Source organism: Cnephaeus nilssonii, assembly GCF_951640355.1.
Source record: "Cnephaeus nilssonii genome assembly, chromosome: 12".
Taxonomy (NCBI): Eukaryota; Metazoa; Chordata; class Mammalia; order Chiroptera; family Vespertilionidae; genus Cnephaeus; species Cnephaeus nilssonii.
Genome location: NC_137083.1, coordinates 60,527,219 through 60,555,199, shown reverse-complemented (window position 1 = coordinate 60,555,199; position 27,981 = coordinate 60,527,219). Strand labels below are relative to the sequence as shown.

The following is a 27,981-nucleotide window of genomic DNA, read 5'->3' as shown; positions in this document are numbered from 1 at the left end:
CCCAGCCCTAACTCCTGGAGGAAAAAGCAGCTGGGCACACTGCAGGCAGTCTAACGAAGGAATCCTGATCTCCTGGCCCCGTGTTCAAGCATCCCTCTACACGGAGCCCAGTCTTGTTTAACAGGTATCTTTCAAAAAAGCTAAAGTACTCTTAGTAAGGATTTACCATGAGACCATGATGTGAATAAACTCAATCATACCCTTTAGGGCCAGAAACTCACTAACCCCTAACTCATTTTACAGACGAGGAACCTCTGGCACAGACTGGGACACTCTTCCACGATCCAGTAGCTGGTGGGAGCTGGAATTAGTGGAAGGAATGTAAAGCACTAGCACAGTACCCAGCGGCAGGTACCCACGAATCATCAGTGCAAACACTCTTCTACTTCAGTACTCTTTCCACCAGCCGAAGGAAGACCAGGCACAGCACAGAAAGAGAACTTCTGTCAGGGAAAGGAAGAAGAAGATGCTGAGGCAGGGCCGTGAAGGAAATGCACAAGGAGGTCCGGCTCTCCAGAGGCCTGAAGGCTGGTGCCAGAGAGACAGAAATGTCAGAAGTTGCAAGAGAGGACCCTCAGGAGATGTGGACACCAAAGGCAGATGTTGCCGAGTGCTAGTGTGCTTACATTGAAGAAAAGGGTCTTAATTCTCTAAGCCACGGGAGGAAGAGGTAGGGGAGAAACTTCAAGAAAGAAGTGGGGAGCCCGGCTGATGTGACTCAGTGGTTGAGTATCAACCTATGAACCAGGACGTCATGGTTCGATTCCCAGTCAGGGCACATGCCTGGGTTGCAGGCTTGATCCCCAGGAGGGGGTGGGCAGAATGCAGCAATCAATGACACTCTCTCATCACACTGATATTTCGATATCTCTCTCCCTCTCCCTTCCTCTCTGAAATCAATAAAAAATATTTTTTTAAAAAGATGGGAGGAGGGAATCACACAAAAGCCTCCCTCCCTCTGCTGCCCATGGGCCATGCCCAGCACTCGTCATATAGACTGCCAACCCCACCTTCAAACTGTGAAGTCTAAAGAAGTCACAACAGTTTCACAGATTTAGTTACGAAGATTATGTCACAGATATTTCAGTCAAGAAATGACTGCATATCACGTGTCATTCTTCTCAAAGAAATAAACAGTAGCTCAAAGTCCAAGGCTGTATCCATGAAATACAGTTTAAAATCAGTAATATGGATGCTAGATCAACTCTAAGATTTAAGGCTCAACCATTTTATAAAAGCAGTTAGAAAACAGAATTTTAAGATAAAATTAAAACTAGTAGATATAAAAAAGCAGTGAGATCTCCTGGCCTCAGCCCAGCTTTGTGGCTTGTGCTACACAAATGATTTGTTTCCTAATCCATAAAACACACCCAATAATAGGGATCGAATGTACCTTCCAGAATTTGATTTAAACTGTAAGTTAACGATCCTAAAACAATCTTAAAAAGTAAGCACTGGTTGAATCCTACTCATGACTTTGAAAGGCATCTGATTTCAGTCAAATAACAGCATCTGGTGATATTCTCAAGTATTCAGTAGAAATGAAAAGGAAAACTCATTAATTTATTTTCTAACCAAGAAGCCTGTGCTATTAACTAGCCTAGTCTTCACACACAGAGAAAGTTTTAGGACATTTAAAAACTTAAAAGCTTTCATTTTTACCTTCCCATTGCCTAGTCCTCACCACCCATGTCTTATTTTTTATTTTCCTTTTCTCAGATAAGATATCAAGCTTCACTTCAACTCACCTCAAACCTCAAGTCCACCTGACTCCGGACACCTGGGAGGCAACTGTAATCTGGACCACCTCCAGGGCACCACCTGTGAGAATGTCTTGGACTCTCCATGAACCTCTCCTGAGTGCCCTCCCCCCACACCCTCTGGTCAGAACAGTGTGGCTTTAAGATGCCTCCTGGTATCTCTGCTTCCCCTTCATTTAGAAACTGCGGAGCCTCCACTGTTCCCCAAAGTCCTCAAAATAGGGGATGGCTGTGCCCTGGCGGGCATCTCCTTCCTGCAACCATGACCCTTCTATGAGGCAGTTATCTTCGGAAGACACCCAGGTTAATACTAGGAGAGTCAACTGTGGACCCAAACCCAGAGAACCAGGACAAGAACCATGTCCCGAAAAAAGCCACTTTATTTAGTGAGCCCACACTTACGCAAGGTGCCCCCATCATAACCTGTAGCTGTGCATTAAAAGGTGCATGATTAGATTTGATACTACATTTAGGTTTAAGGAGCAGCAAATAGTTTTGTCATTTAATAACATCAGAAATATTTCAATATATTTTAAACTAGAGAATCTACTTACTATTGGGAAAGTATACCCAATCCGAGCTCTGAGAGACCCAAAGTTTTTGAGAATTCTCTCAAAAATAAAAATTAACCCATTTCAAACGTTTAAAATTCAGTTTGCCAGACAGCAATCTTTAAATGCCATAATGTTGCAGAAATCGAAGAATAGATGCTGCAACTTGAAAAGGGGGGGGGGGGAAACAAGCACAGAATCACAAAACTTTATTTAATCCACTGGTCCTCAAAATGCAGTGCTCTGTCCCACAACAGCAGCACCCCCTGGGACCTTGTGAGCAATGCAGATTACTAGGCCCAGCCTACTCGGACTGAGTCAGAAACTCTGGGGTGGGGTCCAGCAATCTGGGTGTTAACAAGCCCTCAGTGATTCGAATGCACACTAGCGTTTGAGAACCACTGATCCAATCCAACCACTCCACTGAAGAGAAAGATATGAAGCCAGTTACTTCCTTCAATTCTTATACCTTTGGTGACCAAATCATGAGAGACAGTTCTCAATAAACTTTCAAAATGATTCTTAAATTATACACCTGAATCCAAGTTGCCCAACAGGGTCTTCTAAGCCAAACAGATCGACATCTACACCGCAGTGTGAATTCTTGTATCACTGCTATATAGTTAGGCAAAATTATGTTTGTCATATGTAATTTACACTTAATACCTAAAAAGAGACTTCATATCACTGACCTCGCCACAAAAGCAACAACTCAAATCTCATAGGCCTTATTTGTTTGGTTGCCTGGGTTAACTGTGTTGCTGATAGCAGTGGTTGGTTTTGTCTTTTTATGGTTGTGTTTTGGTTCAGTTCTGAAGGCAACAGCAGTCATTTATGGAACATATGGTTGATGGTTTGTTTTGGCTTGGGGACTTCTCCCCCCACCAAAAAAGTTCACACCAAAGGTGTTAGAAGAGCAATCAGAATGAACTAAGAGGCCAGAAATTGCTAAAAGAGAAAGTAAAAGAGTAATCAATCATAAAGGACTAAGAGGCCAGAAATTGCTAAAAGAGAAAGTAACACACACACACCCGAAAAAGAAAACGTCACATTTTACCTTGGAATACACAGTATGATTTTTTTAAACAACAGATTTATATTTTATGTTTACTTACTCTAGTATAAAATTAGTTTTCATTTGTGGCACCTAGTGGCAGAATGATAAGAAGGTAGCCTGTGAACTAGGAACCAGAACAGGCCTGTGAGCCAGCCACACAGAGCACCACGAGTATGTAAGCCTGATGCACAGCACGGACAGAAGGCTGTGTGCGCATCACCTTCCACATGCTCTACACCACATACTGCATCTACCACATGAAATGGAATCTACAACTTTCAGCCTTAAGGTTCTCATTCTAAACAGATGTTTGATGTATCTCCTACCTTTTTATATAAATATTTCAAAGTCTAGTGTTGGTTATCTGCACAACTAAACATCCGTTTCCATTTACGTTTCAAATATTCTCTTTGAGAAGTTTAAAACTTGGGTGTTAGGATTACCACAGGCTGAGATTTAGAGGTTTAAGAAGTGTTTCCAGTCCTGTTTCTCATATAAAGCTGTTTACCCAATGGCATGCCATACGAGAGATATTTCAGTCCTCTTCTCAGACTCCATTAGCATGTATTACTACCTTCGATTTTACAAACCAAACTTTCTAACTAACGTAGTTCAGTGCCTGGTTTTATTTCTCTGAAGAATAATCATGGTTGAATGAACAAGGCAACAGAAACAACTAGCTACTCAACTTGATTTACACTGCCAACTCTCTACGACCTGAGCACCAAATCTTCTTGTGACTTTATTTTTCAATCCATCATCAAATAAAGGTAACAATGCCTGCTACTTATCATACAAAATAGAAATCAGTCACTGAGTTAACAGTAATTCCCCTGGAGAGATTGCATTCCTTGGAAGAACTGTAAATTCAGTGTAGTTACTGGTCCTCGGCCTCCTCTTCAGCTCCACAATATACCCCTGGAAAGCTAAATTAAAGGGGTTAAATTATCTGAACATTCATCCCTTCAACAAATATTTATGAGCACTCACAATGTGTCAGGTACTGTACAAGGCACTGGGGGATACAATGGCCAGCAGGACAAATAAACTGCCTGCTCTTAACAATTCATCTTAGAGAAATATACTGATTAGCTCACGGGACTTCCATTTAGTTTTATACACCAAGGGCTCAAATACATTTTATTTGTAAACTAGAGGCTGGGTGCATGAAATTAGTGCACCGGGGGAGTGTCCCTCAGCCCAGCCTGCACCCTTTCCAATCTGGGACCCCTTGAGGGATGTCCGACCGCCCGTTTAGGCCCGATCCTAGTAGGATCGGGCCTAAACGGGCGGTCGGACATCCTTCTCACAATCCAGGACTGCTGGCTCCCAACTGCTTGCCTGCCTCTGCCTGATTGCCCCTAGCCACTTCTGCCTGCCAGCCTGATCACCCCCTAACCACTCCACTGCCAGCCTGATCGATGCCTAAATGATCCCCAGCCAGTGGACCAGTTGTTCCGTCACTTAGACTTTTATACATATAGATAACTACTCATAATCACTTTACTCTGCTCCTAAAAAAAAGGGGGGGGGAGGGAGAGACCAGTCAACTACATTAAAGGCTCACAGAACACACAGACAAATGTTCTGTAATATGAAGGCCTCAAAAAAAAATCATCCAGTAACAGCTTATAATGGGAAGCATAGTGTTAAGCCCTAAAAAATGATTCAAGATTTTAATACCTTAGCCTAAATGTTTACCTGTCAAATACTCTATAATTGCATGTTCAATAGAGTAGCTACTAGCCACTTGTGGCTAGTTATATTTAAATCGACTAGAAATACAGTTCCTGTGTAACACTAGCCAAACTTAAAAGTGCTCAATCGCCTCAAGTGGCTAGTGACTATCACTTCTAAGTCATTAAAAATATATCATTATAATCATTCTTCTATCATCTCAGAAAGTGCTACGGGACAGTGCTGCTCTGCAAATACCTCTGATAATACTAAATCTGAAAGTTACAGTGCAATAAAATGTGATGAAGCACCTGTACTCGGCTATGGCACATAAAAGTATGTCCTTGGGCGATGGAGTATCATTTCTTCCTTCCTAAATAAACTGCAAGGTGGTCATGTTGAGCATCTCTCCCAGTGTACCCAAGTAACCAAGAAAAGTCGTGCTGGCCAATTGGTCAACTGAGAATGAAATTAAGAAACAAGTGAAAAATTGATTATATTTTGCCCCGTCCTTCCTATTCCTTTTATAAGAACGTGTTGGTAGTATTTTGTAGTCTCTGTACATGGATGTGCTTTAGCCCAGTACATAGCAGCAGAGCTGGTGAGGACAGTTAAGAATGAAGATGGTGACGCTAATAATGCAACTCAAAGTCAATCCCGGCCATGCAATCAAACTTAAGTGCTTACTAGGTAAATAATCACCATTCCCACCTTTCATGAGCTCAATTCAGTAGGGGTGCCAAGCTTGTAAACAAAAACAATATGATACATAGTGATACACACAGTGAGGCACGTGTGTACCAGACATAGGGGTGACACAGAGAGGGCATTAATAAAGCGTTTTCTGAGAAGAAACCAGAGGAAATTTCCTGAAGGAGGTACGCTGCAGAAGAGAAACCTAGGCAGAGCTGTGCACAGGAACCACAAGTGGTTTGGCAATGCTGGAGAAAAGTGTCCTTGGCAGTTAACAGGGAAGGGGATGAGAATGAGAGACGGACGTGGGGCTGGGGAGCTATTTCCATGCCAGACCTCAACATGACACTACTTAGGATTATGTCAAGCTTGCCTTGGTCAGCCTGTCAACTCTCCTCAGCAAAACTTGCAAGCAACATGAAAACCAATCCCTAAAACTTGACAAGTACTATGCCTATGTCTACCATACAGCTAACAATATTAGATGGCAATCATCAGTAGGAACACCAAGACTTTTTTTTTTTTTTTTTGGTGACACAGTACCATATAGTAATACATACTTAATACAAAAACATTTTAACTGTAACCCTGTTTTCAGGAAACCTGTGTTTCTTGTGGGTTTATTTGGAATATCCTTGGAAAATATAGCAATGAACACATTTTCAAAACAAGTGGATTACCCCCAGAGCTAAATATTCCCACCGAGTTTATCTGACCGCGAGACAAATGAAAAGAAATCCAAGGGAGAATGGGGCTATAGAAGTTATGCTTCTGTATTCCAGACCAAAGTAGTCGTTTTCCTCCAAAATTTTCATGGCAGAACTTACGCTACTCTGTACACTGCCTTGTACTTTCGGCTACGGCCAGCAAGTGACCACCAAAACGACATCATGCCCAGCAGTCTACTACAGGGCTTCTGTGGCTTCATGTAAATCCTTGGAAAATACCTACATCTTCTGGACTCTTCCCTTCACTTTGCATGTGTGTTCCAGTCTCAAAAAAACACACACAAAAAAAAACTCCCATGGAATGTGTTTTCTTCGAGTTAACTGGGATACCCTCATTCTTCTCTTCACAAGAAACTCCTGGAAATATTGGTAGCCCATAAGCCTTTCTTGATTCACGAGTGATTCTCCTCGCTTTAGTAACAAGCAAAAACTTTCCAGATAAAAATACCTAACATGTAAATACATGTATATAATAAACTCGCTGGCCCGTAGGCAAACATATAACCAGTCCTCGTCACACAAACGTGTGGCCCATAAGTGAAGGTATTATTTTCCAATGCAGCATATGTAATGGTTGAGTATGGGTTCTGAAGTCAGCCTCCCTGGGTCCTAACTATTCAAGGATCATCACTGACCAATTTTAACCTCCGGAGCTCCAGTTTCCCCAACTGTAAAATGGGCATCAAGCATGAATATCCATGTCTGCGCAGGCACAACGCCAGCACATAGTGACCCCACATAGTGACCGATCAAAAAATGTTCGCTACTTTAGCTATTTTTACCCTTTCAGTGCTAAAGATGGATCGTTTCACTACTATTCCCTCAAGCTGGTTCTCTCCGTAAACTGTCAGCCCTCACTCTACATCAAAGCACTCCGGGAGGGTTTTTTAATGCATGGTGTCCAAGCCCCAAGCCCTCCTTGAATTGGGGTTCAATTGGTCCTGAGTTGGGTAGAGCATCGTCATTTTCCCTAAACCTCTCTAGCTGCTGATGCTGTGCAGCAGGATGAAGGACAAATTACAGGTAGGTATCGACGTGCCCAGAAATACACACGCCGGTAAAATCTGTGGATTCCTGACCTGACCACATCAGCGCGCAGGCTGGCCCCGCAACCCGGATGGTTGCTGTGACGACGAACTCGGAATTGACACCCACGTCCGCATACGGCCCACGGCGGACCCACCGCCACGACCTGACGCCCGGCACGATCCGGCCCGGTCCGGGCACACGCCCCCTCGCCCCTTTCCCCGCAGCCCCCCACGGCCGCCCGGCCCCGGGACCGCTGCGTCACGGCGCCCTCCCCTCCCCGCGCCCCAGCCCCCTCCCGCCCACGGCACGTGACCTGACACGCGCCAGCTGCACGCGGGCTCCATCAAAACAAAAACAGAGGCGGCCGGGCGGCGGCGGCGGCGGGGGCGCGCGGGGGCGGCGGGGAGCGGGCGCGTCCCCGCCGCCACTGCCCCGAGCCGCGGCCGCGCCTCCGTCACCCCGAGCGCCGCCGGCCGCGCGCCCCGGCAGCCCCGGGGCCGGAGGGCAGAGGGCGCCACCCTGTTTACAGCCGGCGCTCGGGGCGGGGGCCCCGCCCGGAAACGGTCCTCCCGGAGCGAACCCCGGAGTGCGCGCCCACCGCTCGGAATAAAACCGTCGCCACGGCTCTGCGGTCGGGCCCGCGCGAGCCTGCCTTCTTCGGCGGCCCCGCGCCCACGGCGGCTCCGTGCCGGCCCCGTCACGACTCTGCTGCGCACTTCACCCTCCTCACCCTCCTCCCCAGCGCCAGCGCTTCCGCAGACCCTCACGTGGCCGCTCCTCCCTCCACCGCGCTCCCCGCGGCCGGGGCTGCGGACCCTCGAGCACTCGGGGACCCCCCCCCCCCCCAGCCAGCTCCCACCCCAGGGACGCCGCCCCCTTCGGACCACCCAGCCCACCTCTCCAGCCCGGGGTGGGGGGCCTGCCTGCAGGCTGTCAGCAGCCTAGCTCCCCGCGTGACGAAGCTCGCTCTCGCCCTTAAACATCCCCACTCACCCTTCAGCCTTGCTTCCAGCCGAATCCGACACTGAAACCGGGGTAGGGGCAAGGGGTAGGGTGGGAACACACTGGATTTTCTCCTTAATTCGCCAGGAAACAAGGCGCAGCTCTGCCCATCCACTCGCCTTCAGACTTCCCTCGTCGTCCCCCCGCAGGGCAACTTAGAGAAGTGCCCCCCGCACACCTGCCACTCCACCTGCCCGCGGACTCCGGAGACCCACCCGGCCCGCCTCCCGGGCCCGCGCCTGGGCGGGGCGGGCGCAGTCCTGCGCCTTCCCCAAAGTGCGGGGCAGAGGGGCGGGCACCCCCGCGCCCCGCCCGGGAGCGCGGACCCCCGGCCCCCCAGCTCCGAAGCAAACCCCGGCAGCCGACGTCCCTCCCGGCGAAAGGAGGGAGCCGCCAGAGGCCCGAGCGACAGCGGTGCGTTTCCCTCTGAGAACCCAGGCGCCGCGTCCTCGGTCAGCAACACCGTCGCCCCTTTCCTGCGCCGCCTCGTTTCTGGGAGACACCAAAGGGGGGGGGGGGTAGGGGGGGGGGCACGAGCGAGTGCTCAGGGGGTTCGGGATGCTGGTCTACGCAGAGTGAAGAGGTGGGATCTCGAAATGGAAACAGCCTCCCTCCCTTCCCCCCCCCCTACCCCCCTCCTCCTCCCCCTCCTCCTCCCCCCCCTCCTCCTCTGTTTACCTCAAGTTTGAATTTTATCTGCGCAACATTAGTTGGAATGCGGACATTGAAAAAAAAAAAAAAACCTCTCCACCCGGCAGCAGCTCCGGAGGAGCGTGTGGCATCAGGCTCCTCCAAGGGGGGAAAAGTGATCGTAGCCGCACAAACATGGCGAAATCGCCCCGCATTGCCAGCAACGCCGGGACCCCTACCTTCCCGCACCCGGCTCCCGCACACCCCGGCCGGGACCCGCGGCCCACTCCCGGGCGCAGGCAGGGGGCCCCCGGGGAGTCCGGGGGTGGGAGCCCGGGGACGCGCGAGAGAGGAAATAACAGTCCCCGGTGCGAACGTTTCTGCTGGACCGGCGGCCCCATCCGCGTCGCCAGCGGCGAGGGGACGCCTCGCTCCCTCCCGAGGAGAGGTCTAAACCGAGAACCCAATTCCCACCCCGAAGTCCGGCCGGCGGCCCGGCTCTCCCCGCCTTCCAGAACTTACCTTGGGGCCGAGCACCGGCGGCTGCCTAAATCCCTTTCTCTTTCCTTCCTCCAGAGCGAGACGCGGGGGGGAAAACGATGCGCACGTAATATTTGCAGAGCGTGTTCCTCTAGAATTTCCCTGTGATCGTCACGGGGAGCGACGGCGGCTCCGGAGACAGGTGCAGGGCCGGCCCAGGCTGCCGGCTGAAAGTTGTTCTCGCTGCGGTGGGCGGCGGGGTCTGCGGGCCGGGGCCGAGGACCCGGGCTCCCCGCCTCCCGCCTTCCCTCGGCGTCGCCCCCTTCTCCGCGCCCGCCGCCGCTGCTGCTGCGGGCGGCTCGGCTGCAGGGGAGGTGGCGTAGTTTCTCTTCCTCCCACCTCTTCTCACTCACTTGTTTTCGTAGCCGTGGGCTCCCCTAATGCTTTCCTCTCCACGGTGTTGTTTCATTATATCATGTCCATCATGTGACACCGGAGAGGCTTCTCTATGGAAACTTAAAGGGGCTCCCACGTGACTGCAGCAGCAGCGGCAACAACAGCAGCAGCAGGACTGGCGGCCGCGGACTCGGCACTCGCACCACCACCCACCGCGAGCCCCTCGCCGCGTCCTGGAGGGGCTGCCGGCGCTGCCGAAGCCCGGAGAAGGGAGCCGCGGCCTCCGGGAGCTGTGGCGTCTGCGTGCGCGAGCAGCCTTGGCTCATTACACAGAAAACCGAGCAGAAGGAGCGTCCTTAAATCCTTCCCTACAGTCACCAAACCCACGCTCTTGTGAAAATGACATTTCGTGGCTCCCACTTTATTTTCCCCCCAAGAGTAATGAGTTCTCCATCAGGTCTGATTAGGTTTTACCAGGTCAAAAAGAAAAACCGGGTCTGTACCTCTGCGAGTTCAGCCAGCTCTTGGGTAGAACAGAAACGACAGGGCAATAATAACAGAAACAGAATCGGGCATTTGATACATAATTACCATCACCACCAGCTTTAAAGCTTTCTGGAATTACATTCCTCCGGTAACTGTGGATGATGCTTGCAGGAGACAAAATGCGATGCAGCTTTCTTCCCGCAGCTATATTAGGGCTTTGTTGCTGACAACAGTGAAAACTTGTTTGTGTCAGGAAGTGAGGCACGAAGATACGACCTGGAAGGTACAGACAAAACCAAAGTGGCGGTTTCTGTATTACTTTCTGACCACATTCTTTGAAATGGCGAGAAGCAGCTGGTCTGCTGTCAAATGCATCGAGTGCTGGTGGGAAATAAAATCATCAGGGAAACACGTTTTTCCCTTAATCATACGTTACATGCTAGACACTAGAAATTATAGGGGTGTGTGTGTGTGTGTGTGTGTGTGTGTGAGAGAGAGAGAGAGAGAGAGAGAGAGAGAGATGAACATTTTAATATTTTGAACCAATAATTTTGTCATTTCCAACATTTAATAACCACTATGAAAGACTTAAAGTCCAGTGATACGTGGATACTGTAACATCAGTTTTGAGTGCCTTTGATATTATTGAATCACAACCCCTTTATGGACTGATGACTTAAATCCCAAATATCTGCCTTAAAGTTTGTGTGGACCATGGAGATTTCATCCCGTAAATCTAAGCTAAAGAGGCATTTCTGTGTTCCAGTTCATGCTTTTCCATTTATAAGGAAAACTCCCTGTTTGGATTGGCAGAATTATTAAAAACTTCACATACAACTAAGAGTGGGGTGTAATATCACCCTTTCTTTTGGCTTTGCCTCAATTAACCATCTCTTTCCACCTCATCAGCCATGATGAATGAGCTCCCAGACATCCCTTCTAATAATTCCATAGCATGTCCCCCAATTTTTACCTTCTTATCCAATGCATAATTCTTCCATCCCTCTCCTCTTTTCTTCCCTTGCCTCCCAACTCAGCCCCCAGGCTGCCAGGGTACTTAGCTCAGGCCTCCCCAAATACTCCCTCCCAGTCCTCCTTCCCCTGCAGCTCCCTCCCATCCCAGCGCCCCCCCCCCCCATCCTCTCCCAACCACCACCCCCCCCCCCCCCCCCCCCCCCCGCCTTCCAGCTCGGTCTCCTTTCTCAGCAACTCTACCTCCTTACCTCTCTTTGACCTCCTTTATTCTCCTTCACAGCCCGGCCTTTGACTTCTTGGCCTCTTCTTCCCCTTCTTTGCCTGCAAAGCCCTGCCCCTACTGGGGTCTCCTTCACACCCCGTCTCTCTGGTCCCATCCTTTCTGCCGCCAAACCCCAGCATTCCTCAACAGCTCGGCCTGGTCGGCTTTAGCCACATTTTGTGTCGGTGCCCCTGGGCTGGGAACAGAGTGCGTGGTGCAAAGTGGGGGCAAGAACCCCCTCGGCGGTGGCTCCCCGCCTCGCCCCCCTTCGCCCCTCCTGAGCCCGGGTTGCGGCGCTTCCTGGGCGGATGGTTGGGACTTGCTGCAGCAGCTGCGGTTCTGCTGTGTCATGCAAGAAGAGGGCGGCCGGCGCTGGAGGGGGAGGAGGGGAGGAACCTGATCTCTCCGGTAGCGAAGGGCTGGAGGCTAACACCGAGCTCCCCCGAGCCTCCCTGGAGCAGGGAGGGCTCCGCTACCTCGGGGGCCCTCCCCGCGGGCAGATGGTAAGTGGGGCGGCGCAGGTGGTCGCCTTGGGAAGGGAGCGCGTAGGGGCGTTAGGTGGGGAGGTGGGGAAAACGAGGAGTCACCCGGGCCAAAGTGAAGGAGCCCAGTGTCCAGCTGAAAGGGACCTAGGCCATGATAAGGCTGACCAGAAAAACGCAGCAATAATTACCATTCGAGTAACGGCCCGCAGTTGACTCGGGCTACAGAGGAGTTGTGCATCCCCAAACCCAGGACCGGGCTAGAGGCAATCATTCAGGGTGTGAGACCCTTCCTCCCATCAGCACTGGTTCTTGAGGGGAGAGCTGAGTAGTAGAAGTCAACACGCACCATATCCCTGCAGCCTGGCTGAGCTTTGTGAGCTGACCTGTTTAAAAGTAGGGAACGGTATGGACACCTGCCCAGCCTCACTTTAGCCACGAAAATAATGATGCTCTTGGCCAGTGGCCCCAGACAAACAGCCACTGGAGCAATTAAACAATCAATAGGAAGAACAGCTTCGTTCCCCTCACCACCCTCCTTCAAAGAGAGTAATTTATCCTGCTGAAAGGAAAAGAAGACTGTGCGTTTATGTTCCCTCCCTCCATCCCCATCAGCCTCCGCCCAACACAAGCTGCCCACCCCGCTATCTGACCCTGATTCATGTTGGATGAGGGGACCGGACCGCTTTCACCTCTGAACAGTTTCACCTCCACTGCCCTAGGGGATTCAGAAACAGAACTGAGAGCAGTGAATGCAGGGACAGGCTGGGCACACAGGAACATTATTTCTTTTACCTGAGTGCAGTTCTCAGGGAAACCTTTTATTTTTATTTATTATTATTATTATTATTATTATTCCTTTCCATTTCACTCCTGGAAATTTTAAAGTGTTTTCTGAAACGTCCTTTATTTTTGATGTCAGTCATATGTTTAGAAAAGTAAGGGGTTGGTGGGGATTCACAGAAAGGCTAATGACTGTCTCCCAAGCACATGCTGTTGCTAGGGAACTCGGGCTCATCCTGCTTTCCAATCACTAGCGCGTTCTGTGGAAGTCACATTTCTCAGGGTGTTATTAAAATGAATGGCGTCTGGTTAAAAGTGTTCCTGCCTGTGTCGTAGCATCCTGCCTTATTATCGATGGCCCCACACCCACGTATCTTGTTTTCCTAATTTGATTTCTGTGTTTGCGTCACTGCCAGGGACAGCAGACCAGACCAGTCAGGTTCACTTCCTGTTTCTCAGAACTGGTTTATATTTGGTCTCGTAGCACTAGCTGGTAAAACATTATCAAACTGAGCCTCTTGGAAAGAAACCCGTGCTTTCCGTGAAAACAAATTAGTCCAGTTAAATACTAATCTGCATGGAACATGTCACCATTTGAGGAATAAAGTAGACTGCCGTTGCCATTTGAGGAATCCATCCTTGAAATGTAAAGCTTAGGAAAACCCATCACCTTTATTTCCTTTCACCCAGAATCTTCATTCCTCAGCATTTAGAAGTAAAACAAACTCAAGTAGAGAGTAGATTTAAGGATGCTATTTCTAAAATGAAGCCCAAAAAATACACATTGAAGCTGGAGAACTCATTTAGGCCAAATAAGGCACAGAATTGAGTGGAATCCAGGCCCCAGGAGCACAGGGTTAGCACTGGGGCGCTCAGAGAACACCGTGTGATCACCAGGCTACACTACAAATAGGAGCCCATCACTTTGTGGACTATTTGTCTTTTACCAATCCCCTAGGTCCCTTGCTTGTTGCCCCAGTTCCTTCCTCTCTATAACAAGGGTATCACAAAGGCAATATCATAAAGATAAGCACTATGTAAACAGTTTGGTGGGTTCTGGTGTAGATAATTAGTTTAGATGGAAAATGTAAGATGTATTTGGCATTGAGGGAAGGTCAGATGACTGAAAGTTAGGAAATTTGCTCCCATCTATGGACCAGATGACCTTAGGCAAGCCAGTCCAGGCCTTTCTTCTGTCAGTTTCCTCATGGAAGCTTAACAACAGTGCTGGACTCAAAGATGTCTAAGTTTCCTTCCATTTACAAAATTCTGTGATTATATTGAATTTCAATTTTAGCTGGATTTTGCAATGTTAAATTTTGACACTGAAACTTTAATACGTAGCCATAGTGACCTTGGAGGAAAGTGTAATGGGAAATGAGTTGCTGTTGCTACATCATTTTTTAGTGTCCGTTTTCAGACAATAAAATGAAATCAGTCTTACTCTCAATGTACTTACTCTGCTTGTGTAGTGATGTTGTAGAAGCAACAGAAAGGATATAAAATTGTATGGAAAGGGCGTTAAGTCATGTTAGATTTAGTTAAAACCCAAAATACTTTGATGAGCAAAACAGTGGAATGATGAAGAAGGGCTACACAAGAAATAATCAACTGAATCCTCATGGAGCTAATATCTATTTACCTGTATTTTAATTACTGATAGGCAAAAATATACCTAGCACAGATTTTTGAAATTTTCAGATTCAAGATATTAAGAAGCAGCATCATGAAGAAATGTGAGACTTGTGCCACAGAGAAAAAACCCGACTTTGAAACCCCACTCTGCCACTTGATTTATTCATTATTGAGTGCCTGGTCTGTGTCAGGTACTGTGCTAGACACTGGGAATACAAAGACAAATAAGATAGTCTGCTGCGAAGGAATTTCAGTATACTGAGGAGACACAATTGATCACACAACAGTGAGACAAGAGAGCTGAGAGAGGGACCCAACCATGGCTGGCCATAGTCCAGGTCCCTAACCATAGAAGATGAAGAGGAGTTCTGAAAGATAAGTAGAAGTAATCCAGACAAGTGGGAAAGTTAAAGAGAAATGTATTCCAGGTATTTTTTAAAAAAAGTACTCTGTGTGAAGTCTTGGAGGTGAAAAGGTTACCCAGAGAGTTGGGAGGGAAGGACAGTGCCCAGGAAAGCAGTAGATTCTCAGTTAATACATTGTGTGGATGCATGGCAGGAGTTCTGAGGGATCCACCTTGAAAGATCAGTAAGGTCTTGTATGTCTTCCTGAGAAGTTTCAATTCATCCTAAGGCTGATGGAGAACCACTGATGAATTTTAAGGAGTATGTCCATTTTAGAAAGATCGTTACAGTTTGGAGAATTTATTAGTGTGAGTAACAGTGTAAATAAAGAGACTAGTTAGGACATTAACATTATAGGCAGCAAATGATGGGCATCTAAACTAAGGCAGCAAGAATGGGAATGGAGAGAGAAGAAGGATTCAAGACATATTTAGGAAAATAGAATCAACTGAATTTTATTATTGATTTTATCTGTAGGATTAGGAATAGAAGGAGATTTATGACTTAGGTAAATGGGAGGATAGTGGTACCCTTTGCCAAGATGGAGACTTCAGGAGGAAACATAGGTTTAGGAGGGAAGGTAATAAGTTTAATTTGAAACATGTTGAGTTTGAAGTGTCTGTGGAATATCAAAGTGAAGCTTTCTATTACGTAATTGAACAGGGAAGAACAGAACTCAGGAGAGAGATCTATGCTGGAATCATCAGAATGTGATAATGTGATGGTTTATGAAAGTAGATGACATACCCAACAGAAAAGGTATAGCATGAGAAGAGAAGAGGAACTACTCTGGAACCTTATGGAAATGCCAACATTTAAAAGGTGAGAAAACAAGCATACAAAGGAAGAACATCCAGAGAGGTAGCAGGACCAGGAACAAGTAGTTTCAGAGAAGCCAAGGGAGGAATTGGCAACAGTATTAAATGCTAGAGAAAGGTCAAGAAAAATGAGGACTGAAAGTCCTCGGACTTAGTAACAAGGAGGTCATTGTTGTGTTTGGCAAGAAGGAGTTTATTGGGGTAGTAACCAGATTGCAGTGGATTGAGGAGTAGAGGAGGTAGATAGAGGAAGTTCTTCTGGATAAGGAGGACTGAAGGGCAAGTAGAAGGGGGAAATAAAGGTATTGGGAAGAGAGTAAAATCATGGGCTGTTAAGGCTGCATAGGAAAAGAAGGAAATAATACATCAATACCAAACTTTTTATTCTGTGAAGCCCTCTCCTTCAAATTAAATGACATCACCATCCACCAATTGCTCAAGTTGAAAAACACATGTACATGATTCTTCTCTTTTCCTCAGTCCTCACATCCAATCCATGAGGAATTCAGCGCAACCCTACCTCCAAAACACTTTCACAATCTATCTATTTCTATCTCAACTGCTACCACCCAAATATAAGAACCATCTTCTGGGCTTCTGTAATAGCGTTTTAATTGGTCTTCTTGCTTCCACTCTTGCTCCTACACTCCCCAGCACAGCCAGAGTTGTATAAAGCATAAAACATAAATAAGATCTTATTTCTTCTCTTTTTAAAATCCCTCCATGTCTTCTGATTGCACTTGGAATAAAGTCCAGACTCCTTTGCTGGCCTACAAAACCCTATGTGGCATCCCAGACTACCTCTTCAGTCTCTTCTCCCACCACTGTCCTCCCACTCCAATCACACTGGCCTTTTTGATAATCCTCAATCACATTGGATTTGCTCTTGTTTTAAAGGACTCACCGCAGATATTTCCTTTTTCCTGGAATAGTCTTTTGATCATTCCGATCTCTGTTTAAATGTCACCTCCTCAAAGAGGCCTGTCCTGACTGCCCTTACTAAAGTATCCTTCTCTGTCTACCTTCCCAACCATCCCATGTCTTTTTTTTCAGAGTAGTAAAACTTTATTACTATTTGTTTCTATTATTTAAACCCTAAGAGGATTTCTGGCACATATTAGGCACTTAAAAATGTTCATTGGATGTTTATAGAAGGAAAAAAAGAGAATTGATTATTAGAAATTAGAGGCACCAAGCATCAGAGCCTGGTGTGGTTGAGGGATGGCCAGTGATGATGGATTACTTAGGCTTTGAAGATTCAGGAGTGGGAGAGTTACTAGCTGTGTGACATTGGGCATTCATATTCTCTGAGGTTCACATTGTGATTAATAATAATATGCACATCACAGGGCTATTAGAAAAATTAAATAGTATAGCTATAGGTATAAGGCAGTCTTGTCATGCTATTATCAGGAAATCAGGACTTCTGCAAAGCAATTTATAACCTCTACACATGAACACTTCATGTGAGCTCCCCTATAATGGAGTTAACATTTGATTATTATTTTTTATTAGGGAAAAATGGCTAAGTTGTGACTTTAAAAAAAAACATTAGGATGCCTGAAAGAACCTGGATATTAGATTATTTAAGAAGAAACCAAAACACTCCTACAAATTTATAAGAAAAGCAGCGAAAACCCTGGGAGATTGGGCAAAGAGTTTGACAGATTATAGTTAAATACAAATTGATTTTTAAATATGTAAAAAAGCTCACCCTTTCTCATAACAACAGATATACAAATTACAATGCAATGAGATGTGTATTTTACATATCAGGTTGGCACAAATAAAAAAGTTCAGTAGCTCCCTGGCCATTGTTACTCAATGGTTAGACCGTCGGCCTACACACTGAAGAGTCGTGGGTTCGATTCCCAGTCAAGGGCACATACCTGAGTTGTAGGTTTGCTTCTTGACCCTGTTAGGGGCTCTGGGCATGTGCAGGAGGCAACCAGTTGATGTGTCTCTCTCACATTGATGTTTCCCTCCCTCCCTCCTTCCCTTCTACTCTCTCTGAAAAGCAATAGAAAAAAATATTCTCACGTGAGAATTAACAACAACAAAAAAAGTTTAATACCATACTTTGTTTGCCAGGCTGGGAAGAGGATGAACATTGTCAGTAGGAGTGAAACCTCTGTGGAGGGCAACCTAGAAGTATTTATCAAAATTTTAAATGTACAAGCCTTTGACCTGGCAACTCCACTTTTATATATTTATCCAATAAATACATTCACACATCTATTGAAGGATGACTTTTCTAGGGTCTTCACTGACGCTTTATTTATGCTAAAGACGGAAAACAACCTACATATCCATCAGTAGAGATGTGGTTAAATAAATTATGGTACAGTTATATATACTAGGTATACCAGTTAATAATGCAGATTTTGTAATCAAAGAAAACACGATAATTTCAAGAGAAACATTAAAAGTGCTTTATTCAAAGTAATGTCCATCGCTAGCTACACACTTCTCCATCTTTCAGGTAATTTGTGGATACCGTCCCAATAGAACTTTTCTTGTTTTGAGGCAAACCATTCAGAGACCCAATTTTCCACTTCTTCGTACTTTTTGAAGTGCTGCTCAGAAAGTGTGTGTGCCATCGATAGGAACAAGTGGTAATCTGAAGGAGTAAGGTGTGGTGAATACAGCGGGTGGATTAATACTTCCCAGGCAAGATCTTTTAACGTGTCTTTAACTGGTTTTGAAGTGTGTGATGGTGCGTCATCATGAAGCAAACTTACTTTGCCGTGTCTTCTAGCACATTCTGGTCATTTCATGATCAAAGTGTGGTTCAAATTGATTATTTGTTGTCAGTAGCGATCAGTATTAACTGTTTCACCTGGTTTTAGAAGCTCATAATACACCACACCTTCCTGATCCCACCAAAAGCATTTTCTTCTTTCCGAAGGAATTTGGCCTTACAGTCGATGTTGATGGTTGACCTGGATCAACCCATGATTTTGTGCATTTGGGATTCTCAAAGTAAATCCACTTTTCATCGCCAGTCACAATTCAATGCAAAAAAGACTTTCTTTCAATCCATTGAAGCAACATTTTACTGATGACTTTTCGGTTTTCCATTTGTCTTTCGTTCAGTTGATGTGGCACCCATTTTCCTTCCTTTAAAATCTTTCCCATTGCTTGTAAATGATCAGAAATTGTTTGCTGAGCAACGTTTAATCTTTCTGCAAGTTGTTTTTGAGTTTGACGCGCATCTTCATCCAATAATGCTTGTAATTGGTCTTCAAACTTTTTTGGTTGACCTGGACGTTCTTTGTCTTTCACATCAAAATCATCACTTTCAAAGCATTTAAACCAGCATTCACAAGTATCTTGAGATGGAGCATGTTCACCATAAGCTTCCCGAAGTATTCAGCAGCACTTTTCTTCAAAATAAAGAAATGAACAAAACTTCCCGCAAATGCTCTTTTTTTGGCACAAAATTTGGCATTTTTAAGTGTAAAAATATCTATGATGTTAACACCTTCAGAAAATTTGACATATGAAGTTTTAAAGCTTGTTGTCAATACAACAAAATAGCATACATACCAAATCACATCTATATCAACCTATGTGTAACTCCATCTATCAAAAAATCCGCATTATTAACCGGTACACCTAGTAAGTGAAAGGTAGGCAACTGTTTAAAAATTGTGAAGCGTTTTAGTGTACTGACCTGAAAAGATCTTCATGATACATTGCTACATTAAAAAAAAAAAAAGATGAAGAACAACATGTATTTTGCTAGCATTGTATTTCTTTTAAAGACTATTAACTTTTTTTTTTTTTTTTTTTTTTTTTTGGTCTGAGAAACATCTGTGAGAAGAGAAAATAGAGCAGGGCAAGAGCAGATGGGGGGAGACCAACTGAGAAGGTATTTCAGCAACTCAAGTCAGAGATGATGGTTTCCCAGACTAGGGTGGTGGCATGTACAGGAAGAGAACTGATCCGTGTTAAGAGTTATTTTTAAAAATTTGACCATTTAAATGGAGAGGGAGGTAGTGTAATTGTTGACTTGAGAATTCCTCCAAGATCAGATGCATGAGTACAGGTGTCAATCACCAAGATGGAGAATCCTGAGACAATAACAGAATTCCCAGGATGACTCTTCTAAGATCTGTCTGTCAGTGAAGAGCCTAAAAGAGTCATCCTTCAATACATGTGTGAATATATCTATTGGATAAATATATAAAAGTAGAGCCCTAACTGGTTTGGCTCAGTGGATAGAGCGTTGGCCTGCAGACTGAAGGGTCCCAGGTTCGATTCCGGTCAAGGGCATGTACCTTGGTTGCGGGCACATCCCCAGTAGGGGGTGTACAGGAGGCAGCTGATCGATGTTTCTCTCTCATTGATGTTTCTAACTCTCTATCCCTCTCCCTTCCTCTCTGTAAAAAAATCAATAAAATATATATTTTTTAAAAAAGTAGAATTGCTAGGTCAAAGGCTTTGTACGTTTAAAAATGTGATACGTGCTGCCAGATTGCCCTTCACAGAGGTTGTACCAACTTTCACTCTTATTGACAATGCTCACCCTCTTCCCAGCCTGGCAAGCAGAAAGTGGTGATGTCTACTGCAGACTTGTGATTCAGGCCTTAAGTCAGAAGAGCTGCTAAAACCGGGTTCATAAATTTGGGAGAAGATTGCTTAAAGAGGGAAGATAGAATCAAAAGGATAGCAGGCTCGGGACTAAGCTCTGCTCACTTAGGGATTGAATAAAAGGAAAGAGCTGGCAATTGGGCACTGAGAATCAGAAACCAGAAACATAAAACCAGGAAATGACAGGGCCAAAGAAACCAAGAGAAGAATACTTTAAAGAGGATCATGTTAAATGTTGCCAAAATGTCCAAGAAGATCATTATAACTTGTTTCTCTCATAAACCCCCAGTTCCTTGAGAGTTGGGATTATTTTACTTATTTTTGTATCTTTGGGACTTGCCCTGTGTCTCACACATAATAAATAATCACTAAAATTTCATTAAATTTGAAAGAGAGACAATGACACCGAGAGACAGACAGACAGACAGAGATACAGAAAGATGGTAGAATGTACCTTTGAACCTCAAAAAATAAATAAGACATATTCCCTTGAACTTTGCTGCAAACCAAACCTGATCTCAGAAAAGCAAGGAGGTTCTGCTCCCTGATTTTATTCTGTGCCAACATATTGACTGAGCTCTCACAGGCCCTATTGTTGTGATGTTAAATGCCTCCCAAAAGCATTTTGATAAGTCGCTTTCACCTGGGTCTGGTCATTCTGAGTCATTTTTGTCTTTATTTAGGTTCTGAGTGATGACAAAAAGAGCAATTTGCTTTTTCTCATCTATCTGACTCTATCCTACCACCTTGAATCAGTTGATGGAGCCTGGGGAATCCATTTTGGTGCCACTACAGTTCTGTAATAACTGTAACCCCTCATCAGGATGCCCAGCCCTAGCTTCCCATCAAAGGAAAGGATGATTCTTGGCAGGAAGAGATGTTTCACCTCTTAGAGAAACCACCAGCTTCTCAATCTGTTACTGTTTCTGCAGAGAGGGGCTATTAGGAGAGAATGGACAGGACACCAAAGGAGAAAAGGTTTTTCCTTTGTCCTGGGAACATGGAAACCTGCACAGCCACAGAGATGTCATGACCTTTTGGTGCAATATCCTTGAATTTGAAACTAAAATAATAGATGTCGTTTAAACAATATTGAACATGTTATGACATCCTGTATTATGTAGTTAGAGCAAGATTAGCAAAAGTTTTCTGGAAAGGGCCAGATGGGAAATTTCTTGGGCATTGTGGGCCATACAGTCGCTGCCCCAGCTACTCAGCTCTGACACTGTAGTGTGAAAGCAGTCACAGACCAGGAGTAAATGAATGAGCATGGCTGTGTTCCAACTTAACTTTATTTATGGGCACTGAGACTTGCATTTCATGTATCTTTCACATGTCTGAAATATTAGTCTTCTTATGATCTTTTTTAGCTACTTAAAAATTTGAAAATCATTCTTAGCTCCTAGGCCATACAAAAATATGGGGTGGGTTGGATTTGGCCAGTGGACGGTAGTTTGGCCACTTCTGATTTAGCAAACATAAAGATCATGCCATGAGAAAGATGTTCAGAATCGGACTTGTGAATAAAATAATATGTTCAGATACAGGGATTGGCAAAAGTAAGTTTACAGTTGTGAGCATGCGAAACACAGAGTTAATAAAGTCATTGTAATAATCATAACCTGCATGTCTTTTTCCAATACGAACAACTGTAAGCCTACTTTTGCCCACCCCTGTAAACCTCTTTATTTTAACTTCTCAAGTTTATTTGAACATATAAACACATTTTCCCACATCTGACTTACCTGGAAATAAAGTATATCTCCTCAGTTCAGTATTCATATAACACTTTGCCCCTTCTCTCCTTGTGATGAACGAATGTGTAGGAATGTAGTATTTTTTATAGAGCAAACTGAAGAATTCTTACTATTTGACTTTATAAATACCCACACCAAGAGAGGACTAAAGAGTTTTAATAACATTTTAAAACTGCATTAAATTCCTTCAATAAGTACTTATTAATGCTACTTCTTTAATAGTGCAGTACTGAGTGTTACAGAGTTAGAGATAAAAGAGGATAAATGATGATAGGTAGATTGATAGATAAATGATAGATAGATAATAGATGATAGATAGATAGATAGATAGATAGATAGATAGATAGATAGATAGATAGAAATCTAGAGGCTGATAGATGCCAGTGAGAATTGTTTGGATGTAGCACAGTATAAATGTAGTCACTTGAGCAACAGATAGGCCGTTAGACAAAACTAAGTTTAAATCTGAGCTCTTGTGTCCCAGATGTGTGACCACATAAGCTTCAGTGTTCGCTTTTTAGAATGGGGATAAAATACCTATTTCTCAATGAGGTTGTAGGGATTAAATAAGACTGTGCCTACCAACTAGTGTGGTACCCAGTACATGTAAGTCATCAGTCAACGGGAGCTGTTGTCGTATTACACCATCATGAAGGTATATAATTTGTTCAAAAGAAGCATACAAGATCAAAGGCAAAGCAGGGTGACCTTGTGAGTCAAGAACTTATGAACACAACCCTGAGGATCGATGCCTGGCAGAGAAGGTTGGGGTGAAAGTAAAAGCAGAAGTGACATGGTCACAGGAGCATACATCAGGCAGCCAGACAGTTGTCTTGCCTCTGCTTCCCTAGTAACCACCTGCTGGATTGTCTAAGGATTTCCACTTACAGGTCTGGCTCTCCAACCTCCCCAATACTTAACTGCCAGTTCTAATGGGGAGAAAGTGTATCATCAGTACAAACCGCAGTATCTTGCTTCCTTCTAGTCAGGTAGCTGTGAGCCTCACACACCTGTAGCTCCCTCCTATTCCTCCTGCTCCTATGTTTATCCAATTCTGGGTTTCCACCTTGACCTCCACACTTCAGTCTCTGGTCATTCTGCCTTGTATGACAGTCCCTTCCTGTAGATTTGGAACCCTGGCCTACTTCACCATGACTCTGACATCTTATTTAGCTTATCTCTAACCAGTCCTCTTCCCCAGAGGGTTGTATGCTACTGCCCACACCCCTGTTGCAATCCCCTTAAACTATGGTACACATATGGCTTACCCTTCATACTGGACTGTTCAGTATTAAAGACTTCCTGAACTTGATCTTGGTGTGAGATATCAAGTCTTGAACAACTCAGCTGCCTTAATCCAAGCCAGCTTCTGTATTCATGACCCCTGCCCTGGGAGTACTCCCCACACCAGTCCTGGCTCATGCTCTCAACCCACTGGTCATGTGTTGTCAACTAGTCCTAGCAAGACTTGTGATCCTGTTATGGCAACGCCAATAATGCTTTCCCAATTCAAATGACAAAATTATTGGCACAGGGCCACAATTTAGAGGTAATGGAGAACTTTAACATCTACGGACAAACTCATTCTGTGGAAAATGAGCATCAAATAAAGTTAGCATGACTTCAATTTAAACTAATTGCTTAGCTGATGTGTCTCTGTTGGTTGGGCCTTGCCCTGTACACCACAGGGTTGGCAGTTGGGTTCCTGGTTGAGATGCATGCTTGGGTTGCGGGCTCAATCCCCGGTAGGGGATATGCAAGAGGCGGCTGATTGATGTTTCACTCTCACATTGATGTTTTTCTCTTTCTCACACTCCCTTCCTAGGAACCCTCTCTAAAAAGCAATAAAAAATATTTTTAAAATAAATAAATAAATAAGAAGTAATTGCTCTTTGAATAGGTACAACTCTTCTGTGCTTAATTCTAACCAGCTAAGAAGAATGTGTTGGTGAGGCACAAGTGACAACTTAAAATAAATGACCACGGCATCCTTGAATTTGTAATGGCCAGAGAGGCAATTCTGTACTTTCTAATATGACCCAAGGAAGACTTGAATAAGTTAAGACAAAACATGGACATGAGACTCTGTCTGGCCAGAAACTAGGAAAGCGAACTCAAAAGGAGTAAAACGACTTAAAACTTAAATTCTTATAAAGCCAGTAATTTCCGTGAAGAAAAGGGAGCATCTGGTAAAGATCAATGTGGCTGCTCAAGAAGTGTTCTCATAAGTTCGTATTTTTATTTATTTTCTCCTCACCCAAGAATATGTTTACAATTATTTGAGAGAGAGAGAGAGAGAGAGAGAGAGAGAGAGAGAGAGAGAGAGAGAGAAACATCAATGTGGGAGAGAAACGTGTATCGGTTGCCTCCATAAGTGCCCCAACTGGGGATGGATCGGCAGCCTAGGTATGTGCCCTGACTGGGAACTGGACATGTCACCTTTTTGGTGTATGGGACAATGCTCTAACTGAGTCACATGGCCAGGGCCAAGCTTGAATTTTTAAAGGATATGTACAAAAGGTAGCAGTTAGGGTATAAAACAAACCTCAAAAGAAGGGCTCAAATCTGTGAAAATAATGCCAGAGGGCTAACATCCAGGGACAGCTAGGATCTATAGAAAGTACTGAAGACAATTCAAGGGTTTTGTGTGTTTATTTTTGCTTATGAGTATAGTAAGAATATTATGAAGACTAGAGGCCCAGTGCATGATTAAATCATGCACGTGTAGGGTCCCCTACACGCTTTCGCTTTCAATCACGGGGGAGCTGGGTGCCTCTCCGCTGGTGCACCAGACCTTTCAGAAGCCTCCGGCGCAGGAAGGCTTCTGAAAAGCCTGGTGCCTGAGCGGACAGGCACCCAGCTCACACGCTTTTGCTTTCGATCGCGGGGGAGCTGGGTGCCTGTCCGCTGGTGCACCAGGCCTTTCAGAAGCCTCCAGTGCGGCAGAGGCTTCTGAAAGGCCTGGTGCCGGAGCGGACAGGCACCCAGCTCCCTGCTTTTGATTGTCCGCGGCAAGAGGTGAGCTCGCTGCCCCAGAGGCCCCTTCTGTGCCGCAGCACAGCCATGGCGCAGATGCTGAGCTCGCGCCGCCGCTGGTGACGCCAGCTCAGCGTCCCGCCGGCCCAATCGGCCACCCCGGCCACCCCGAGTCCCGCCCCCCCACGCCTCCTGGCCAATCGTGGGCATAGCGAAGGTACGGTCAATTTGCATATTTGTCTATTATTATGTAGGATGGGGTAATGCTATTGAATGGGGCATAGTTAATATTAATCGTTAACTGAAAACCAGAACTATTCCATTATAGCATTTTCTAGATTCTAAGGAGCAAGCTTTTCCCCTCATATTTTTCATAGTTTTAAAATCAGAAAATATATTTTTTAAATATATTTTTATTGATTTCAGAGCAGAAGGGAGGGAGAGAGAGAGATAGAAATATCAATGATGAGAGAGAATCATTGATGGGCTGCCTCCTGCACTCGCCCTACTGGGGATCGAGCCCACAACCTGGGCATGTGCCCTTGACTGGAATTGAACCAGGGACCCTTTAGTCCGAAGGCCGACACTCTATCCACTGAGCCAAACTGGCCCAGGCCAGAACATATCTTCAATAGATATGCTTGATAGTTATATGGTAGTATTTGTGGGGAGGAGGGCTCTAAAAATAGTAATTAAATGGTGGTGCATTATATAATAACTAGAGGCCCAGTGCACGAATTCGTGCATGAGTGGGGCCCTGCCGGCCCAGGCCGGCTGGGGGGAGGGGCCCCAAGTGGTTGGTGGGCAAGCCCCGCCCCCTGGTCAAACTCTGGTGGAACCTGGTCGTGGGGACAGTTTGCATATTACCCTTTCATTATGTAGGATTGGTCTTAGAATAGAGGATATATGGAATTCTTTTCATTTGGATCTTCTAGTATTAATCCCACTTTGTGTCCTAAAAGTGGCATTGCTGCCAGGGGCCACCAAAGGTAAGAAAGAGTCAGAAAGGAATTTGGAGGCCATAGTCAGAAGTGTGATGCCCATGGAGGGAGCAGAAAAGGGTGGATGAGCACTACTGAAGAATGGAAGAGTTGCAAATGCTAGAGAGAGGACTGAAACAGGAAAGGAATACTGTGGTCAAAACCTCTAAGAAGCGGTCAAAAAGAGACCATTGCTGACTTACAGAAGACAAGTCACTGTCACAGAAGGCATAGGGAAGGTGTCTTAGTCAGTTTGAGTTGCCATAACAAATACCATAGACTGGGTGACTTAAACAAAAATATTTATTCCTCATAGTTCTGGAGGCTGGGAAATTCACCACCAAGGTGCCAGCAGATTCAGTGTCTGCTGAGAGCCCGCTTCCTGGTTTGCAGAAAAGGACCTTCTTGCTGTATCCATACATGAAGACAGAGATCGTGCCTTCTTATAAGGATACTAATCCCATTCATGGGGGCTCCACCTACTTAACTCTTCAAAGCCCCACCTCCAAATATCATCGTATTGGGATTAGAGTTCAACATATGAAGGGGGGGGGGGGGGGCACAAATGCTCCATGAATAGCAGATAGAGAGAGGGGATATGTGTTGTAAAAACCAGGCATGGTCAAGATGCAGGGAAGGATAAAATAACTGCTACGAAGATACTCAGGAACAATATTTAAGAGGGGGTCGGTGGATAATGGCGTGGGTGAGGCAGAACATTTTGAACTTGACTAACATGTAGTATGTGGATATTACTGTGCCTTGCCTCTTCTGAATCGCTGCTGTGATTGACTTAAAGCCCCAGTGCTCCAGGGTCCACCTTGGTTAGTTCCAGTTGACCTAGGGAGGGCTCCTCTGAGAATATCTTTAAATCAAGATATGGGTCTGGGGTCACAAACCAGGAAAAAACATTGTCAAGTGACAAAGTGATAAGTAAAATCCTGAGTTTAAAAAAAAAGACAGTGGACCAAATAAGTAACCAGAGAACAAAGTAGCCAAAAGATAGAGACTTTACCAGAATAAATTCAGGGGAGAGTAGAAGTGTGGTCTAAGCCTACTGGCTCTCTGAAACCTACGTTAGAGAAGGAAGTTAGCCCTGGCCGAGTGGCTCAGTTGGTTGGAGTGTCGTTTCATATACCAAATGGTTGCCGGTTTGATCCCTGGTCAGAGCACATAAGGGAGGCAACCTGATGGATGTTTCTCTCTCCACATCAATGTTTCTCTGTCTCCCTTCCTCTCTCTCTAAAATCAATGAAAACATATTCTCAGGGGAGGGTTAAAAAGAAAAAAGAGAAATTTAGAGAACGTAAAGATCAGTAGGCCATAAGAAAAATGTTCCAACCACATCTGATTAGACCTGCAGAAACTGGTGCACCCAGGTGGCCCCTATGTAGCTTGAATATAAAGAGGTGAGTACCGAGGGAGGAACTATGTCTTTCCATGATTTTGACTCTAGTTTCTACCATGTTAATAGTGGTAATATAAATGAGTTTTCAAATGGCTGAGTATTTGTCATTTCCTATTAAAAACAATTATCTTGATATTTAAAGATATAGCCCTTACCTTAGTTGTCTTCTCATATCATCTCCTTTCCCAGTAGTCATGTAGCTCTGGGAAAGCAGACTCCTCCTTTATCTCAGGAGGTAGAGCATGTGGTCCAGGCTAAGCCAATCAGTGAATCAGTACCGCAAACAAAATTAAAAGCTAAATGAGATGTTCTAGATCATAAAAATATATATGTAATAGTGTCCTTAATATATAAAGAGCACTTAAAGGCTTATAAGAAAAAGACAACATCTCCAAATAAGAATGGGTAAAAGAACA

At 45.1% G+C, this 27,981-nt stretch overlaps 1 protein-coding gene and 1 long non-coding RNA gene across 4 annotated transcripts in view; one reads left to right on the top strand and one right to left on the bottom strand.

Annotated features, from left to right (window-relative positions):
* LOC307108168 overlaps window positions 1-12,083 on the bottom strand; it is a 185,377-nt gene extending 173,294 nt beyond the window's left edge. The window contains exons 1-2 of one of the 3 annotated variants that reach the window (XR_013814285.1): window positions 11,713-12,083; window positions 9,650-10,765 (exon numbers count right to left, since the gene is read on the bottom strand). This is a non-coding gene — a long non-coding RNA (uncharacterized lncRNA). The remainder of the gene's footprint in view (window positions 1-9,649; window positions 10,766-11,712) is intronic. The other 2 variants (XR_013814286.1, XR_013814287.1) reach the window with 2 other exon arrangements.
* Window positions 12,084-12,090: 7 nt separating this feature from the next.
* MKLN1 (muskelin 1) overlaps window positions 12,091-27,981 on the top strand; it is a 330,653-nt gene continuing 314,762 nt past the window's right edge. The window contains exon 1 of the mRNA XM_079785914.1: window positions 12,091-12,229. The gene's annotated coding sequence lies outside the window, so the exon portion shown is untranslated. The remainder of the gene's footprint in view (window positions 12,230-27,981) is intronic.